The 17,811-nt window shown below is 56.5% G+C and overlaps 1 protein-coding gene and 1 long non-coding RNA gene across 4 annotated transcripts in view; one reads left to right on the top strand and one right to left on the bottom strand.

The window, feature by feature from the left end:
• Positions 1–17,811, bottom strand: part of LOC138841331 (cadherin-4) — a 412,784-nt gene that overhangs the window by 309,590 nt on the left and 85,383 nt on the right. The gene's annotated exons all lie outside the window — the stretch shown is intronic.
• On the top strand, positions 1,599–3,631 carry LOC138841332 (uncharacterized). Its single transcript, XR_011376392.1, has 3 exons — positions 1,599–1,686; positions 1,797–2,067; positions 2,946–3,631. It is a non-coding gene; the product is annotated as an uncharacterized lncRNA (long non-coding RNA).

Genomic DNA, 17,811 nt, shown 5'->3' with positions numbered 1-17,811 from the left:
TCCTGAGAAATGGGAGGCTTTGTTAGGCTAATGAGGTGGCTCCCAGCTGGCAACTCCAGGGTAGAGGCTGGTCAGCTGACAGGCCAGTCACACGGAGGGGCTGCAGTCAGCCATCCTCACGCAGGCAATGAGCTCCTCTCAGATCACTGAGAACCGTGCAGGTGGAGCCCCCCTGGACAGCAGGACACTGCTGACTCCACAGGGTGGGGGGTCAGAGCACTCGCCCTCCAAACTCACTCACAGAGCTGCAACTGCATGCCCAGAGCTTCCCAGAGTTCTTGGTAACTCACCATCCCCAGACACCCCCTCACCCTGGAGCCCCCCACGTGGAGTGCTAGTTGTCCAAGGACTGGTGGGGAGACCTCCCGGTGGGAGTCTCCAGATGACTCCCTGGGGCTGCAGTCTCCTTCTTCCTTCCGCTGCTTGCTGGCTGTCTATCCGGGGGAGGGCATGCTGCCCTGAGAGCCTGAGCTTCCTGTGCAATGTGTGTGTTTGTGGCGTCCTGTGGATCCACAGGCCACGTGCATTCAGTGGGTTGTGAGTCCCCAGCCGTGCAGGCTCTGGGGAGAGCCATATCTGCCCGTACATTCCGCTAGAGCCAAGGGTGCATGAAAGCACTTGGCCTGTGGTAGGTGTGGCTGGGGTGGCACAAGGGACGCTTGTGCACTGAGGAACAGGCGACCCGGCGCCAAGTCCAAACCAGAAGGATCGGTAAGCAGCAAGGATCAGCATAAGCAGCAAGACTCCAGGGGGGGAGGTTGCCACTCATGTCACCAGCCCACCACTTGCCAGCTGGCATGGCCCGGCGCTGCCTTCCTCCTGCCACACCCGCAAACAGAGCGGTTTTTGGCGGCCTTGACATGAGTAGAGGAGAGAGGGCTGGAAAATTAAACATTCGAGGAGCCACTTCAGGGTTTATGAAGTTCACTAATGTGCTTCAATGAACGTGAAGGGGGTACTTGCTCCCAGGACCAGAGACACAGAAGCAATTTCCAGTGCAGCTTTTCGTACTTAGCGTTCCCCAAGCTTGTGAGCTCTCCCGGAGGAGAGCGGATTACGTAGATGTCTCTAATGCAACCAGATCCGAGAGAGAGTCTCCCTGTTCGGCCGAGCACTGCAATCTATCTCATAAATGCATTGCAATGTTCCACAAATCACCCACGTTCATCCCCGGAGATGTATTTAACTCGGGGCTTAGAGTTGCAAATGAATTCTCCTATGGATCTATTATTCTATCAAATAGCAGACAAAAGGTGACTAGCTCATACAAGGCCTTCATAGAGCCCGGCTAAATTAGATCCTGAAAAGCCTAATGAGGATCATTGAGAAACCGGTGGCAGGTGGGAGTGGGGGGCCAACCCTTACCTGGGCCATTATCCAAGGTGAAACACCTAGGCGGAGGAGTTCCAGGTGCCGTTGGCTGATTCAACCTTCGATACTGGGAGGAGGAAGAGCAGGAGGCCCCGGGAGAGCTGTGTCCCCCAGTGGGGGTGAACTAGCCTCCCACAAGCCACCACACACCCCATGGGTCATAGCAGGCGGGGTCACAAGGGCCATTGTGAGGAAGGTGAGGTGCTGGCTGCAGTTACACATGAACCCCACGACACTCAAGATCACCTGTCCGTGCGGATGCTCTCCACCCTGGACAAGCGGGCCTCCACACGCAAACTAGGCCAAGGGGTCCAAGTAATCGCGCAGGGATGAACAGCTCTCCTGCCTCCCTTGGCCGTCCCCGGGAGGGGCACTCCCGGAGGCTCCCGGGCTCCTCACACTCTCTTCTTCTCGCTCTCCTGCAGCCCAGCTCCCTGGTCTCGCCTTCCTGAGCTCAGCATGAGATGCGGGGCTGTGCGCCCAAGCCCCCGGCGCTGCAGCTTGGAGTCAGCTCAAGTGATTTTCAAGAGAGATCTTGACAATTCCAATCAAAATTCCAGCAGGTTTTATTTGCTGAAATTGACAAGTTGATTCTAAAATTTACATGAAAATGCAAATGGCCCAGAAGAGCCAACCCAATTTTGAAGAGAACAAAGTTGGATGGCGCACACTGCCAGGTTCAGTCCAACTCTAAAGGTCAGTAATCCAGACAGGCGGTGTGGGCAGGTGGTCGGCACCAGAACAACACAGGGAATGGGGCTCCTGGGGGTCAGCCTCATGCTGAGGCCGGGGGCTCCCCGAGGTCAGCCATGCTGAGGCCGCCGGCCGAGGTATGAGGACACTGCCAGGGTTCCTGCAGGAAGTCTAAGGTGGGCAGCCATCCAGGTGTACATCTGGCAGGAAGCAGGACTCTGTACTAAAGAGTAACCAGCAAAACGTAGGGCTGGGACCTTGAATCAGTGGTAGAAACCTAATAATCTTGAGGTCCTGCGTTCAAACCCCAGTGTAACCAAAGGAAAAAGCCAAAAGAGATCTTCTCAAGAAAAGAAGGCAAACTACAGAGGAAAAACAAAGAGCATCCACAAAAAATCCCTTATATACTATATATTTTATGGTATATAATATAGTATATGTTCTATAACACATATTATGTAGTAATACTATATTACACATAGATAGTATATATTTATATACTGTATCTAGTATATATGATATCCATATACACATATATATCTAATACACATAATAGCATTGTGTCTAGTACATAACACTTCACAAAGATGCAAGCACATCCAGTGTGAACGTGAACAGCCGCTGCCATCCCTCCCAGGGATGAGGACAGAGCCCAGGGGGCTTCATCTCCCACATTGTTGGCAGGACGGACGGACTGACTACACCCTGGGCAAGCAGAGAACTTGGCTGTAAACATCAGGCCTGGGCACAGTGTGGTGTACACCAGAGACGGGGCGGGCGATGGGCCAGAGGAGGGGCAGAGGGGGGGCAGACAAAGGGGCAGGTGAAGGGGTAGGTGAGAGGCAGACGAGGGGCAGAAAACGTGAAGCTCTACTCAACAGAACAGGGGCAGGACTCGGAATCACTAATCTGCACACAGAAGAGGAGCTGCTCTGAGAGTCTCCAGTGCACCACTGTGCCAACGCCAACGTGCCAATCGTAATATGCCAGCTGTGCTGACTACCATACCATGTCGGTGAATCCGGTGTTGCTGGGGTGTGGGGGGGAGGAGGGCCTGCATGGGCTCAGAGAGCTTTTGGAGGATTATGGTGGTGGCTTCATGATTGTAGCCAGCTATCCAAACTAAAGCATTTGCTGTAACTCGACTGGGCAAGACGCAAGCCCCCACTCCCCCTGCCCCCCCAAGCCAAGAGCTGTCTAACAGAACACGCATGTATTTATCTTAAGACTCCAAATAGTGGGTGGGGCTTGTTTGTTTCTGAGAAGAAAGCATTGCAATGCACCTTTAAAGTTAAAACCCTCCTTTTTCCTTGCTCACTCCTTGGAGTATGGAGGAGCTGTGGTCTGTGTTCTAGCCAGGTAGCAAGGCCGCTTTGGTCCTGGGGAAGGGAAGATGGCATCTTCAGGCATTTGGAAAAAGAGAAGACGCGTGTCCACGCACAGCAAAGAAGGCTGAGCCCCTCTTCCCTCTGAGGCAGCCTGGTGTGGGGATCTCAGGCTCCATGAATACCTGGGCATTTCCTCTGCTCTGTTCCCCCACCAGTGGGAAATAAAGAATACACTTTTAGCTAAATGAGAACTGAAGTGCAAGGGAGGAGCATTATAAATGATATGCAGGCCACCAGCTAAAATTCAATTTTCAGGTAATGCGAGGGTTCGGCGCGGCCGGGCAGCTGCTCTGCATATCACAGGAGACAGCGGGTAATGAGGAGGGAGGCAGGGCTCAGGCGTGATCTGTCAGCGCCAGCGAGCCCGGGATTGTTTCCGGCCTCCTCTCCTCTAATCGCACCATTGCAGTGTTGATTCAGAACACAGCGGCCCGTGAAAAATGTCACCGTTGTGCCGATGGTGCGGATCTGCTGGCAGTCCCACGCGTGTGCCCGCTCAGGACGGGCGATAAGGCACTCCAACCTCCGTGCTCAGCAGGTTTCCCATTTCCTCCTGCAATTACACCTCAGACTGTTTTAAACTTCATAGGCTCCGGCTCGATAAATGGTCTGAGGCAGAGGGCCCTGGCACATTGAGGAGCGGCTTCAAAGCCCCGTGTGGACTCAGGTTCGGGGAGGTAGCCCAAGAAATGCGGTACCCTGACCCCACCCTTACGGCAAGCCCCAGAACGCACCCTCTCGTCGGCTGTCTGGTGCAGTTCATGGGAGGCGTGGGAGAACAGCAGTTGTGGCTGGAAGGCAAAGCACAGGCCCATGGCCGTGCCCCTGTGTGCAGCTTCTCACTTCCCTGAGGACTGGCATGGCCCTCCCCCAGAGCCCGCGAGACACTCAGGGTCTGAGGACCCAGCAGGAGTCTGCTCACAGAGGAGGACTAGCCCAGGGATCGAAAGATATCTCCAGGTGAGAGGCATGACTTTAGGCCGTGCTCAGTGTTTAGGGATGCTGGAACTGGTGCATGTTCTTGGGAATCACACCCGGTGGCAGGCAGACTTAGAGGAGGCTACAGAAGGAAACTACTGCTTTTGGAAAACCCCACTTGTCCATGCACCCATCTATTTATCCATCCATCTAGCCACCCACTGTCACTTATTCATCAGTCTATCCATCAACCTGTCCATCCATCCATCCACCCATCCACTCATCTAGCCATCCATCCTTTACATACCATCCAGCCATCCATCATGTATCCATCAATCCATCCATATATACATGTATTCCACCCAACCACCACATCAATTCAAGCATCCATTTGCTATTTATACATGCATTCAACCATCGTTTATATATTCAGCTATCTATCTATACTTCCACCATTTATATATCCTTCCAACCATCTATCCATTTTCCAACCTATGCATTCCTTTTTCCCATCCATCCATCTATCCATCCATCGGCAAATGTGTCACCAATAGTGCCATTTCCTTGCCTCTGTCATTGCTTCCTACTTGGTGTGTCCACCTCATGCACACAGAGAACACAGCTCTTAAGTCGGCAAAGACGTGGAGCTGCGATCTCACGTCTTTATGTTTCTCTTGTCTCCAGTCCTAGCTACCTTGGATGTTTCCTGATGCTTTCTAAGTCTCTTCTCCCTTTTTTACTTCCCACTCTCTTTTCCTTCCCTTCCTGTCTAACACAGCCTTTGCTTTGGGTGACAGTCTTACTTAAAATGGACTGACCATAGGCAATGAGGAGAGAGTAGCTACTAAAGAAATAAGTAACGACTGGGCGGGCATTTTCCTGTCATGAATTGGGGTCTGGACTTGGCTTTCTAGGCAGGAGACTGAGCACTGGTCACACACCCACAGGCGCTAGGTAGTTCATCCTGCTCAGGAAACTAGAAGGAATGGCATGATAAAATAGAGAATAACATATAAGATGAATAGGCACGGAGGGCTGAAGGATGCAGCCAGGCGGCGCAAACAAAGTAGCAAACGTGCCCCTGAGGGGGCCAGCTGCAGGTGGCGGCTGCAGGCTGCCTTACGGAGCTGCAGTCAGAGACGGAGTGCGGAGTCCGTGGGATGGCCTGAAAGCCCTGCAGAAAAACTGCTGATGAGTCTCTTTGTGTGGGTGAGAGAAACAGCCTCAGTCCAGGCCTGCGGAGAAACAGGCCGCTGGGCCATACCAGGCCGTTGTGCAGGACAGCCACAGCCTGGCCAGGACAGGCCAGCTGCCCGGCGCAGTGCAGGCCGGTCGTCCTCGCTGCCCTCAGTGAGGGGGCTGAGTGGCGGTGGGGATACCCTGACTCCCTTCCATCTCCCAAAGTACGGCAGGGATCTACGCCACGGGCTTCAAGGTTGCTTTTAATTGCTGGTTTCAAAGATGCCAGCTTGTGAAGTACTTGCCTTTTCTGGTTTTTCTTTCCCTAATTGGGCTTGGAGTGGCAGCAGCACGTGGAGTACTGACAGGAGCATTATGGAGGCAAATCATCGCCTACCTGGAACACAGTCCCCAATAACAAAAAATTACTCACAATTAGTGCAGGACTAGGCAGCTGGCTTTGCATAAAGGCCTCCAGTGAGATCTGTCTGTAGAAGAATGTTTCTATCTTGAAATCCTGACACACAGCTCTGCACACATACTGCCTCGGAGATGGTCCCTACCAACGGCATGCGGGGGGGGGGGGGGTCGATCCCCATCCACTTCAATAAGGATGCAATGCACAAGCTTGGGCAGCTGGGGAGAGTCAGACCTGCGCACACAGTCTCATGCTCCTGTAGATGCTCACGGTTTCTCATCCGGGATCCACACGAGTCACATGTGTGGTGGAAATACAGGTGACAGGAAAGCAATCTGTGCGTAGTCCCCCCGTCCTCCAGCCCTGCACGCCATGCCCACGTGCCACCCACTTCAGTTACACATGCTTGCTGCACTTACAGGACACAATCACTGTCTTGGTGTGCCTACATCTCCTTGAGGCATCGTCCTTAATCTACTGAGCCACAGGGTAGTACCCCAGGCGAAAATTCTGCCAGCTAGTTAAAATTCCAGGCTGTGTGCAAGAGACAGAGAAAAAGAGAGGGAGGGAGGTAGGGAGGGATAGAGGGAGGAAGAGAGAGAGACAGACAGAGACAGAGACAGTGACAGAGACAGATACTATTCTTTTAATTATCAGATTTTCTTAAAAACAACAGGATAAACCCATTAAATATATTGCACATTCCTGTCCCTTTTCATTCCTTTGCTTCTCTGATAAAATTAGTTTGTTTTCCAAAGTTTTTGCTCATAAGGACTCAGGAGTCCAATCTTCTGGGTACCTCACCCTGGGCAGAACCGTTGACTCTCTTGCCTGTGCCCTGACTAATTCGGTGGGAACAGTGTGCCAGCTCCCAGTCCTCATGATGCTCCCAACATTCTTCAGCTGTGACTGCCTGCCGCCCTCTCGCCAGTGAGGCCGACGAGGACAGCTCTTAAGGAGCTTTCTAGGCCCTTCTGCCCCACCGGCACAAGCAGGACACTGCTCGGTGAATCTCAGACAATCTGTCCATCTGCCTCCTCTGCCTGCTCCTCTGTCTGTGTGTGGAAGATGCCCCATGCAGGCTCCAGTTCAGACTTCACTTCCCTCTCTTCCCTATTCTAACGGGGCTCGTCTCCGCCATCCTCCCTCCCAGGCTTCCCAGCCCCCTGCCTATGATTGGCTGCCTCCAGGCCTGCTCTGCCGGGCTTACAGCAAAGCATCCTGGTATTAAGGCTCTGGGTTCCCAGCCCTGCTCCTTTCCCTGTGCTACACCCTTGAGCCCCAGAGCTCTAGGGGTTGTGTGTCATGGTCAGGAGCCAGGCCTGGAGTCCCACAGGTTGTGTGTGGACTCAGCACAGGGGCGTAGCACGTCACAGGCCTGCATACTGCAGGGGTGGCTGGCCCAGCACAGAGCTGATCGCTGATCTTGGAGGGCTGCGTGGCTTCAGCCTCTTTCCCTGAGGGGCCCCAGGCCTGGTGGACGTGGGCCAAGCTCTCTCTCCTGCAACTTCCCCTCCATGGGCCCTGGACCCTCGCCTCCTGGGTTTCACCCCCAGACCTGCTGACTGCCCTAAGTGGCAGCATAGCCTGGCAGAGAGAGAAGGAGAGAGGGTGAGAGTGGCCTGCCCGGCAGGCACCAGAGCAGATGAGAGAAGAGTAAGCTGCCAATCAGCCACTGGCCACACCCACCGCCATGGGGCGGGACCCAGCTGCCTTTCCAGGATGCAGCCCAGCATGGAGGCCTCTCTGTGGGCTGCACGGTGGCCTCCCTGCCTGGATGGTGGTCCCCCGGGAATACGTCCTCACCAACACGTGTGGAAAGGGGACTTTGAGAATGTGATTAAGTCAAGGACCTGGGTCTGACAGGTCCTAAATCCAAGAGCAGAAGAAGGGCAGAGAGACGCAGAGACAGGAGCACACAGATGATGGTAGGCAGAGCCCGAGTCCGAGCCCCCTTCTTCCCACAGGGCACAAAACAGTCACCCCGTGACCTGCCGCTGGGGAGCACAGGACAGCTCTGCCCCAGGAAGGGTCCCACCTGCCCACACCTTCATTTTAGATGGCTGCTTCAGAACTGTGAGAAAATCCATGTCCATTTTCAGGGCACTCAGTGTATGACACCTTGTGACAGCACCCCCAAGCAGACGTGTGTGTAGAGAACATCTCGGGGTGTCAGTGCTATTCTTCTCCCATTTCACAGGTGTGCAGTTAGAGGCCCAGGAGGAAATCTGCCTTTTCCAATGACTTCAGCTAGTGAAATAAGTTAGGGCCAAAGCCTGAACCCATCGTTTGCTAACCTGTCTTCTCCTGAGACCATGACCAGCAGGGGCCAGCAGCCACTTGGCTTCTGGGCAGCAGAAGACCTCGCATGACAGGGCTTCTGTCTGGAAGCAGAGCCGGCTCCCACAACAGCTCCCAAGGCCACAGCCAAGAGGCAGCACAGGACCCTGCAGGGTTACCCAGAAACCCTCATGGATCAAAGTCTCCATGCTCCCGGAGCAAATCTCCGTCTGCAGACGCAAAGGCTTATGGGGCCAGGACCCCACTGCTCAGCGCCCTGAAGTCCACGCCCCTGCCTCTGCAGACTCTTGAGCTGAGGCCACCTACAGACGCCGCCTGAGTTCAGGGACCAGATCCCATGGGCACAGGTCCCCTTCCTGCACCGCGGTGTCTGTGTGCAGCCTGGCTGCAGGTGTTCCAGCCAGAAAAGAAATACTGCAAGTCAGGAGCAATCGACATTTCCAGGGAAACAGCTGGGCTGGAGATTTCCTCCCAGATCCATGGTGCTAATTTACAGCACGGTTAGATATCGATGTATACACACACCCCAGCGGTGTGGACAGTTGTCCTCATCATCTGTGGGGAGGAGAGAGGCTCTGATGGCCTGGCTCCAGGGCCTGGCCTCACTAGCCAGCACTGGTATTTTTAGAAGCAACAGCTGGTGTTCAGGCGTGGCTCCTCACTCCACATCTGGTTCAGGGCAGAAGAACAGGAGACCTCAGCAGATTTGCTAGGGGTGTCAGGGAGAGGGAGCAGGGAGGGAGGAAGGGAGGGAGAGAAGGACAGACGAATTGAGGGAAGAATAAGGGCCAATGAGCAGGGGAGAGGGGCAGGGGGAAGAAGAAGAGGGAGACGGGAGATAGAGCCAGACAGAAGAGAGAAAGAAAAGGGGTGGGAAGAGGGAAAGAGGACACAAAGAGGAGACAGATCTAGAGGGCAGTGTGTGGACCCTGAGTGACAAACATAGAGGCCAGGCCGAGGTAAGGGGACTCACTCACAGTGTCCAGTCGGCCCTCCAGACGTATAGTCTACTGGGTCAGCCTTGCTGTGATCCCTGTCTTCCCCGCTCCACCTCCTTCCTCGCCTGTGCTCGTGAATAATCAACTTCCAAATCAGAGTCACACGAGATGAGTCCCACGGAGGACCTCACCAGACTACAGTCCACATGGACTTGTGAGCAGGACCTCACTGAGGACTCAATGACCACAGAATCCGAAGTACCTTGAATGGATGGATGGTTGGACAGATGAACAAGCGGAAGTTGAGTAGATGGGTGGAGGAGCGTGTGGTGTGTTGATGGATGGGTGGATGTGTGTATGTGAATGAAAGGATGGAAGGAGGGAAGAAATGAAGGGACAGATGGATGTATGAATGTGGATGCAGTTGGATAAGTGGAAGGAAGGAAGATGGAAGGAACGGGGAGGGATGAAGGGAGAATGGGAGAGGAAGATTAGGTGGGTGGATGGACAGATGAATGGATGGGTAAGTGGATGGATATATTGATGAATGGACAAATTGATAGATGGATAGATAGATGAACATAGGAATTCTTCTCTGGTAAAACTTTTTGTAGAGGCACTAAAGCATCACCAGGTTTCTCTACCGACTCCAGGAAACAGCCTAAATGAAGAGCCAGCCTGCTCCTAGATCCCGCCCCTTCCCGGGCCCTTGCGTGACCCACTGCGTTTCTGACTCATTCTCATCCAGGAGAAAGTATCAGTGAAGCGGGGCTGACCCCTGCTTGGGCTGGGATGGCGGTCACTCACCAGCTCCGGGGCCGGGTTGTGAATGTGGTACATTGTGTACAATATTCACTCTCTGAGACGTTGACGGCTCCTATCAACCGCACACTTCAGCTCATAGTTCCACAGTGGAAAACTATCACGTGCTCTGGAATGCTAGGGGTCCCTGTGGACTGAGGGGAGGAAACAGAGCCAGAAGCAAGCCACACAAAGCTTCCCTGTCCACTGTCCAGAAGGGGTGATCTCAGAAAAGGAGTCCTCCTCCTCCTCCTCTTCCTCCCACTCTCCCCCGCTCCCCGCTTTCTCCTTGTTAATTCTGGGCTGCACAGGCAAGCTCCACACCAGCACTGAGCAGAATGCAGGACGTGGGGTCCCAGGAGGCTCGCAGGGTGATTTCAGAAAGGAACATGGGTCCAGATGACAGGAAAACACTCCTCTCTAAAGATCACATGTTGGCAGAGACACTGCTCCGGGCGCCTTGTGGCGTGCAGCAGGGGGAACATAGATGGTGTCTGATGCTGCCCCTGAGCAGGGGCTTCAAGGCTAGCAGTTCTGCGCTCATGGTGGGACAGCTTTGCCACAGTGGCCACAGGAAAGGCTCGCTGAACTTTATGGTCGAGGCACACCCCAAACCACGTGATGGTAACACGTGGCCTTTGCTAGTGAGCCACCCAGGCCAGCCCTGGAGAGCAGTTGCATCTTGAAGATGTGCCCAGTGCTCCCGGAGGGACACTGTTACCCAGCAGACTGCCTCCCTGAGGAGTTCCGAGGTCTGAAATGCCACAGGAGGTAGAGGCAGGAACTTCATGGATTCAAGGCCATCCTGAGCTACAAAAACAAGGCTCTGGCTTGAAAAATAGAGAAGCTGGGGCAGCAGGCGGTGCTGTGGCAAGTACACGGGTGCATGGTCCCTGTGACTTAGGGAACCGAGTTACCCTGTCACCAGCAGGCTGGAATCCTGGAATTCAAGCGAGGGTCGGACACTGCTGACCACAGCGAGCCTGCCATCCACACGTGCGTGTAACAAGCTCACCCTGCAGATGCACAGGGTCCCCTACGAAAGGAAGGTCTTTTCTCCACACTTGGGGTATTTCCTAAACATCTGAGGCAGAAATGGAATGGCTCCCAAAAGGCGGTAAGCAAAATACCACGTCGTCCCTGGTTGTCCCCGAATCACCCTCCATCTGCCCCGAGTTGTGGACAATCGTGCTTTGCCATGCTCTGAGCACAAGCATGACGCCACACAGGCAGCATGGCACCAGAGGAAGGCCCTGTTTGCCCTTCATGTCAAGCTCGTGTGGGCTGCAGCTCACGCCCAGGGCACTCGGAGTCCAGGCTGGGTTCGGTCACCGGCCAGCGCGCTCTGAGTCCAGGCTGGGTCCGGTCACCGGCCAGCGCGCTCTGGGTCCAGGCTGGGTCCGGTCACCGGCCAGCGCGCTCTGGGTCCAGGCTGGGTCCGGTCACCGGCCAGCGCGCTCTGGGTCCAGGCTGGGTCCGGTCACCGGCCAGCGCGCTCTGGGTCCAGGCTGGGTCCGGTCACCGGCCAGCGCGCTCTGGGTCCAGGCTGGGTCCGGTCACCGGCCAGCGCGCTCTGGGTCCAGGCTGGGTCCGGTCACCGGCCAGCGCGCTCTGGGTCCAGGCTGGGTCCGGTCACCGGCCAGCGCGCTCTGGGTCCAGGCTGGGTCCGGTCACCGGCCAGCGCGCTCTGGGTCCAGGCTGGGTCCGGTCACCGGCCAGCGCGCTCTGGGTCCAGGCTGGGTCCGGTCACCGGCCAGCGCGCTCTGGGTCCAGGCTGGGTCCGGTCACCGGCCAGCGCGCTCTGGGTCCAGGCTGGGTCCGGTCACCGGCCAGCGCGCTCTGGGTCCAGGCTGGGTCCGGTCACCGGCCAGCGCGCTCTGGGTCCAGGCTGGGTCCGGTCACCGGCCAGCGCGCTCTGGGTCCAGGCTGGGTCCGGTCACCGGCCAGCGCGCTCTGGGTCCAGGCTGGGTCCGGTCACCGGCCAGCGCGCTCTGGGTCCAGGCTGGGTCCGGTCACCGGCCAGCGCGCTCTGGGTCCAGGCTGGGTCCGGTCACCGGCCAGCGCGCTCTGGGTCCAGGCTGGGTCCGGTCACCGGCCAGCGCGCTCTGGGTCCAGGCTGGGTCCGGTCACCGGCCAGCGCGCTCTGGGTCCAGGCTGGGTCCGGTCACCGGCCAGCGCGCTCTGGGTCCAGGCTGGGTCCGGTCACCGGCCAGCGCGCTCTGGGTCCAGGCTGGGTCCGGTCACCGGCCAGCGCGCTCTGGGTCCAGGCTGGGTCCGGTCACCGGCCAGCGCGCTCTGGGTCCAGGCTGGGTCCAGTCACTGGCCAGCATGTCCACAGAAGCGCGTCTTCCTCTCACCCTTCCCAGGAGGTCCTCCACACAGAGCCCCAATACTTGGTACTCACAAGGCTGACCATGTGAGACCACATGGCGGGCAGTTGCAGATGCCGGTCCCTGGCAGACAATGGACGGCGATGCCCTGTGCCCCTGAGCGGTGGACGCAGGGTCCCCGCCTACTGGGCACAGCATGGGCCGAAGGCAGCAGGCGTCACCCAACTCCACCACGCGTCCTTCAACGAAACCAGCCCAGAAGAGGTGTGCGGCTGGGACATCAACAACTCCCGCAAAAAGCAGATTTTTCTTGGTGATGTCTGCTCTCGAAGGAACAAGATGTGCTCATGCAACCCTGGAGTTCCAGGTGGGAAAAGACTGGATAGCTGGCTGGGGAACGCAGGCTGCCCTTCCCTCCACCCCAGCTCTGCGCCCAGCCCATGTGGTGTCAGCGCACCCCTCCTCATCACAAGACAACATGGACTCAGATTGGGGCCACCAGGCCCCTTCACTGCCAAGGGACATTTTGGCAAAGCCACTTGGTCTCACAGAGGAGACCAAAGGGTATGACAATTAGGCAGATTGGCTCAACTTCCCCAGAAGCATGGTTGCTTAAGACATCAACAGGTTTGACTTTGGAACCTGCAACAGTCAGGAAAAAACGGAGGAAGTGGAGGAAAGCGCAGGAACGAGTTTCCTGAGCGGCCACAGCCCCTGTGGCCACCTACCGGCCTTGGGGAGGCTGAGCTCCGCTTTCTGAGCAATAGAACGTGAAGAAGACATGGGCCTTTCATTAGCATTTAACTGGGGTTGTCAGTCGCCTAATTGCTCCAATAAAATATAATTAATTAAGAATAACGTGGAGATATTTACATGAGCTGGGGACCACACACAGCAACTTGTAGATTTTTCTGATAAGCTGTGTCCTGCCAGACCTTGTGCTGTGTTTAGATGCTGGATGAGCACGCCCCAGGCAACCCTGCTGCTTCCCCTACGTCCTCGGGGTTTGGGTCTCGAGGTTTGGGGGATTAACATGGTGTGGAATCTTTTATAGCTGGTGCAGTCTGCAGGAGTCTCAATCAGGAGACAGACAGAGGGGTCTGGAAGGGCAGCTCAGATGGAGCTGGGGAGGTGACCGTGCCTGGAGGGGCAGGGCCGTCTGGGAGACTATTTGGAGCAAGAGGCCCAGAGCCAGGCAGGAGGAGGGCGGGGCCCTTTGGGCTGTGTGCCCAGATGATGTGTGGCGTCTGCACGACGGGGGGGGAGGGGACAGGAAGTGGCTGCACACGTCCAAGTACCACGACCACGCATACCCTCACAAGGGACTTTGGGGCCCTGTTTCTTCCTCTTTCATTCAGTCTTGGGGGAGTGGATTGCAGACTCCTCCCCTACCTGCTACATTGGACCCAAAGCGATGGCTAATCTGTCACAGACCACTGTCTCTTCCACCATGAGCCGCAGCCAGTCTCCCAAGTCTTTCCTCTCTATATGTTGGTTACCTCAGGAATTCCATACAATCTCAGAAGCTAACACAGAGCATCAGCTCCGTCCTCTCAGCTGTGGGTTTTGTTTTGTAGCCAGTACTGGAGCTTGAGCTCGGGCCTGAGTGCTGCCACTTAGCTCCACAACCCCTCCCCCCCAAACCACTTGAAGCACAGCTCTGCCTTTTTACTTATTAATGCGGAATAAGAGTCTCATGGATTTTCCTGCCTGGGCTAACTTCAAACTGGATACTCAGAAGTCAGCCTGCTAAATAGTTAGATTTACAGGTGTGAGCCACTGGCACCCAGCGCCAGCTGGGTTCTTAAGACAAAATGATCCCACACTTGATCAGAGAAGCCTGACAAGAGTGGGCCTCAGACACAGAGCACAGCACCCTGACCCATCCTCAGACACAGAGCACAGGACCCCATCCCAGCCTCAGACAGAGCACAGCACCCCATCCCAGCCTCAGACAGAGCACAGCACCCCATCCCAGCCTCAGACACAGAGCACAGCACCCCATCCCAGCCTCAGACACAGAGCACAGGACCCCATCCCAGCCTCAGACAGAGCACAGCACCCCGACCCAGCCTCAGACACAGAGCACAGCACCCCATCCCAGCCTCAGACACAGAGCACAGCACCCCATCCCAGCCTCAGAAACAGAGCACAGCACCCCGACCCAGCCTCAGACACAGAGCACAGCACCCCGACCCAGCCTCAGACACAGAGCACAGCACCCCGACCCAGCCTCAGACACAGAGCACAGCACCCCATCCCAGCCTCAGACACAGAGCACAGCACCCCATCCCAGCCTCAGACAGAGCACAGCACCCCATCCCAGCCTCAGACACAGAGCACAGCACCCCATCCCAGCCTCAGACACAGAGCACAGCACCCCATCCCAGCCTCAGACAGAGCACAGCACCCCGACCCAGCCTCAGACACAGAGCACAGCACCCCATCCCAGCCTCAGACACAGAGAACAGCACCCCATTCCAGCCTCAGACAGAGCACAGCACCCCATCCCTGCCTCAGACAGAGCACAGCACCCCATCCCAGCCTCAGACAGAGCACAGCACCCCATCCCAGCCTCAGACAGAGCACAGCACCCCGACCCAGCCTCAGACACAGAGCACAGCACCCCATCCCAGCCTCAGACACAGAGCACAGCACCCCATCCCAGCCTCAGACAGAGCACAGCACCCCATCCCAGCCTCAGACAGAGCACAGCACCCCATCCCAGCCTCAGACAGAGCACAGCACCCCGACCCAGCCTCAGACACAGAGCACAGCACCCCATCCCAGCCTCAGACAGAGCACAGCACCCCATCCCAGCCTCAGACAGAGCACAGCACCCCATCCCAGCCTCAGACACAGAGCACAGCACCCCATCCCAGCCTCAGACAGAGCACAGCACCCCGACCCAGCCTCAGACACAGAGCACAGCACCCCGACCCAGCCTCAGACACAGAGCACAGCACCCCATCCCAGCCTCAGACAGAGCACAGCACCCCATCCCAGCCTCAGACAGAGCACAGCACCCCATCCCAGCCTCAGACAGAGCACAGCACCCCATCCCAGCCTCAGACAGAGCACAGCACCCCATCCCAGCCTCAGACAGAGCACAGCACCCCATCCCAGCCTCAGACAGAGCACAGCACCCCATCCCAGCCTCAGACAGAGCACAGCACCCCATCCCAGCCTCAGACAGAGCACAGCACCCCATCCCAGCCTCAGACACAGAGCACAGCACCCCGACCCAGCCTCAGACACAGAGCACAGCACTCCATCCCAGCCTCAGACACAGAGCACAACACCCCATCCCAGGCTCAGACACAGAGCACAGCACCCCGACCCAGCCTCAGACACAGAGCACAGCACCCCATCCCAGCCAAAGACACAGAGAACAGCACCCCATCCCAGCCTCAGACACAGAGCACAGCACCCCATCCCAGCCTCACACAGAGCACAGCACCCCATCCCAGCCTCAGACACAGAGCACAGCACCCCATCCCAGCCTCAGACACAGAGCACAGCACCCCGACCCAGCCTCAGACACAGAGCACAGCACCCCATCCCAGCCTCAGACACAGAGCACAGCACCCCATCCCAGCCTCAGACACAGAGCACAGCACCCCATCCCAGCCTCAGACACAGAGCACAGCACCCCGACCCAGCCTCAGACACAGAGCACAGCACCCCGACCCAGCCTCAGACACAGAGCACAGCACCCCATCCCAGCCTCAGACAGAGCACAGCACCCCATCCCAGCCTCAGACAGAGCACAGCACCCCATCCCAGCCTCAGACACAGAGCACAGCACCCCATCCCAGCCTCAGACACAGAGCACAGCACCCCATCCCAGCCTCAGACAGAGCACAGCACCCCGACCCAGCCTCAGACACAGAGCACAGCACCCCATCCCAGCCTCAGACACAGAGCACAGCACCCCATCCCTGCCTCAGACAGAGCACAGCACCCCATCCCAGCCTCAGACAGAGCACAGCACGCCATCCCAGCCTCAGACAGAGCACAGCACCCCATCCGAGCCTCAGACACAGAGAACAGCACCCCATCCCAGCCTCAGACAGAGCACAGCACCCTGACTCCCAATCTTGCTGGGCTGTGCTATAGATCTCCGCCTGGCCAGCCGCCGGAGAGCCAAAAGCTTAAAGCCAATCTCCCCACAAATCCAGGCACACCCCGTGCTCTGTTTCTCGGAAGGACCCATTGACTGTGAGTCCATCCTGCTCCCCGACCCCTGTGCGCAAGTCCCTGTAAACATGTTGCTCCCTCTTTTGCTTCCATATAAACTGTGCTGGGGAACACCGTGTCTTCCACGCTTAAGCTGCAAAAGCTGCCTTGCAAATCTCTCATGATGAGGAGCCCGGCTTTGGGGGAACACTTAAGGCTGAGAATCTTTGGAGGGCTTCTATCAATGCCAAAATATATATCCGAGACCGACACACCCAGACGCCCATCAGACGCGGATGGGAGGAAAGAGCCTGCCGAGGGGCAGGGTGGGACAGGAAGCTCTGTCCAGCTCACACCCCAGGCTGGCTGCAGCTCCCCAGTGCAGAGGGCCCATGGTCACCTGGGGTGCAGCGGCTGGGCACACACGGTGCTCGGTATCTGGATATGCATGGTGCTCAGTCGCTGGGCACACATGGTGCTCTGTATCTGGGCATGTGTGGTGCTTGGTATCTGGAAGGCATCCTCCAACTCTATCAGTGAGCAAGGCCAAGACCCTAGCAATTAAGCTCCTGGGTCTGGGCCTGCCCCACAGAACAGCAAGTGAATATGAACTATAGCTGAGCATTAGGGGCAGCCTGAGCCACTGCAAGCGTGACTCAGCGCCCCCAGCCAGCCTTGGCAGGTGCCAGGAGGGCTGCCAAGAACTTGGCCACGAGCAAAGTGCTGTAAGGTGTGCAGTGTTTATTTTTCTTAAAAAAAAAATCTTCAGAGCAATTTAAACATTTCTATGTAATATGCTATTTTACCTGCAACACAGTGCAATGAAACTGCAGTTCTGAGGCACCGTATGGGGCTTAGACAGACGTGCAGGTTCACGGGCCACAGCTGGCCACAAGGCCCATCTCATCATCTGTCGAGGTGATTCTAGGTCCATGGCTGCCCGGGAGCCTGCATTTTCAGAGGCATCTCGGTGATTGTCACTAAATGAACACCTTGCACCCAGCAGGGGACTTGCCCATCTCCCCAGGTGCTCCCAGGGAGCACTCGGGAGATCTTGGCAGACATTCCCGTCTTTGTCTCACTTAAATACTTCATCAGGATACTTTCTGTAAGGTTTAAAGAGTAATAAAAGGCATATAGGTACCAGGCCTGGTAGCTTACACCTGAACTCCTAGCCATTCAGGAGACTAAAATCTGGAGAATCACAGCCTGAAACCATTCCAGGTAGAAAAGTCCAAAAGACTCCATCGCCAAAATAACAAAAAGCTGTACTGGAGCATGGCTCAGCTGGTAGA

Source organism: Dipodomys merriami, unplaced genomic scaffold (genome assembly GCF_024711535.1).
Source record: "Dipodomys merriami isolate MVZ:Mamm:240054 unplaced genomic scaffold, mDipMer1.0.p SCAF_316, whole genome shotgun sequence".
NCBI lineage: Eukaryota > Metazoa > Chordata > Mammalia > Rodentia > Heteromyidae > Dipodomys > Dipodomys merriami.
This window is presented reverse-complemented; position numbering and strand designations above follow the sequence as displayed.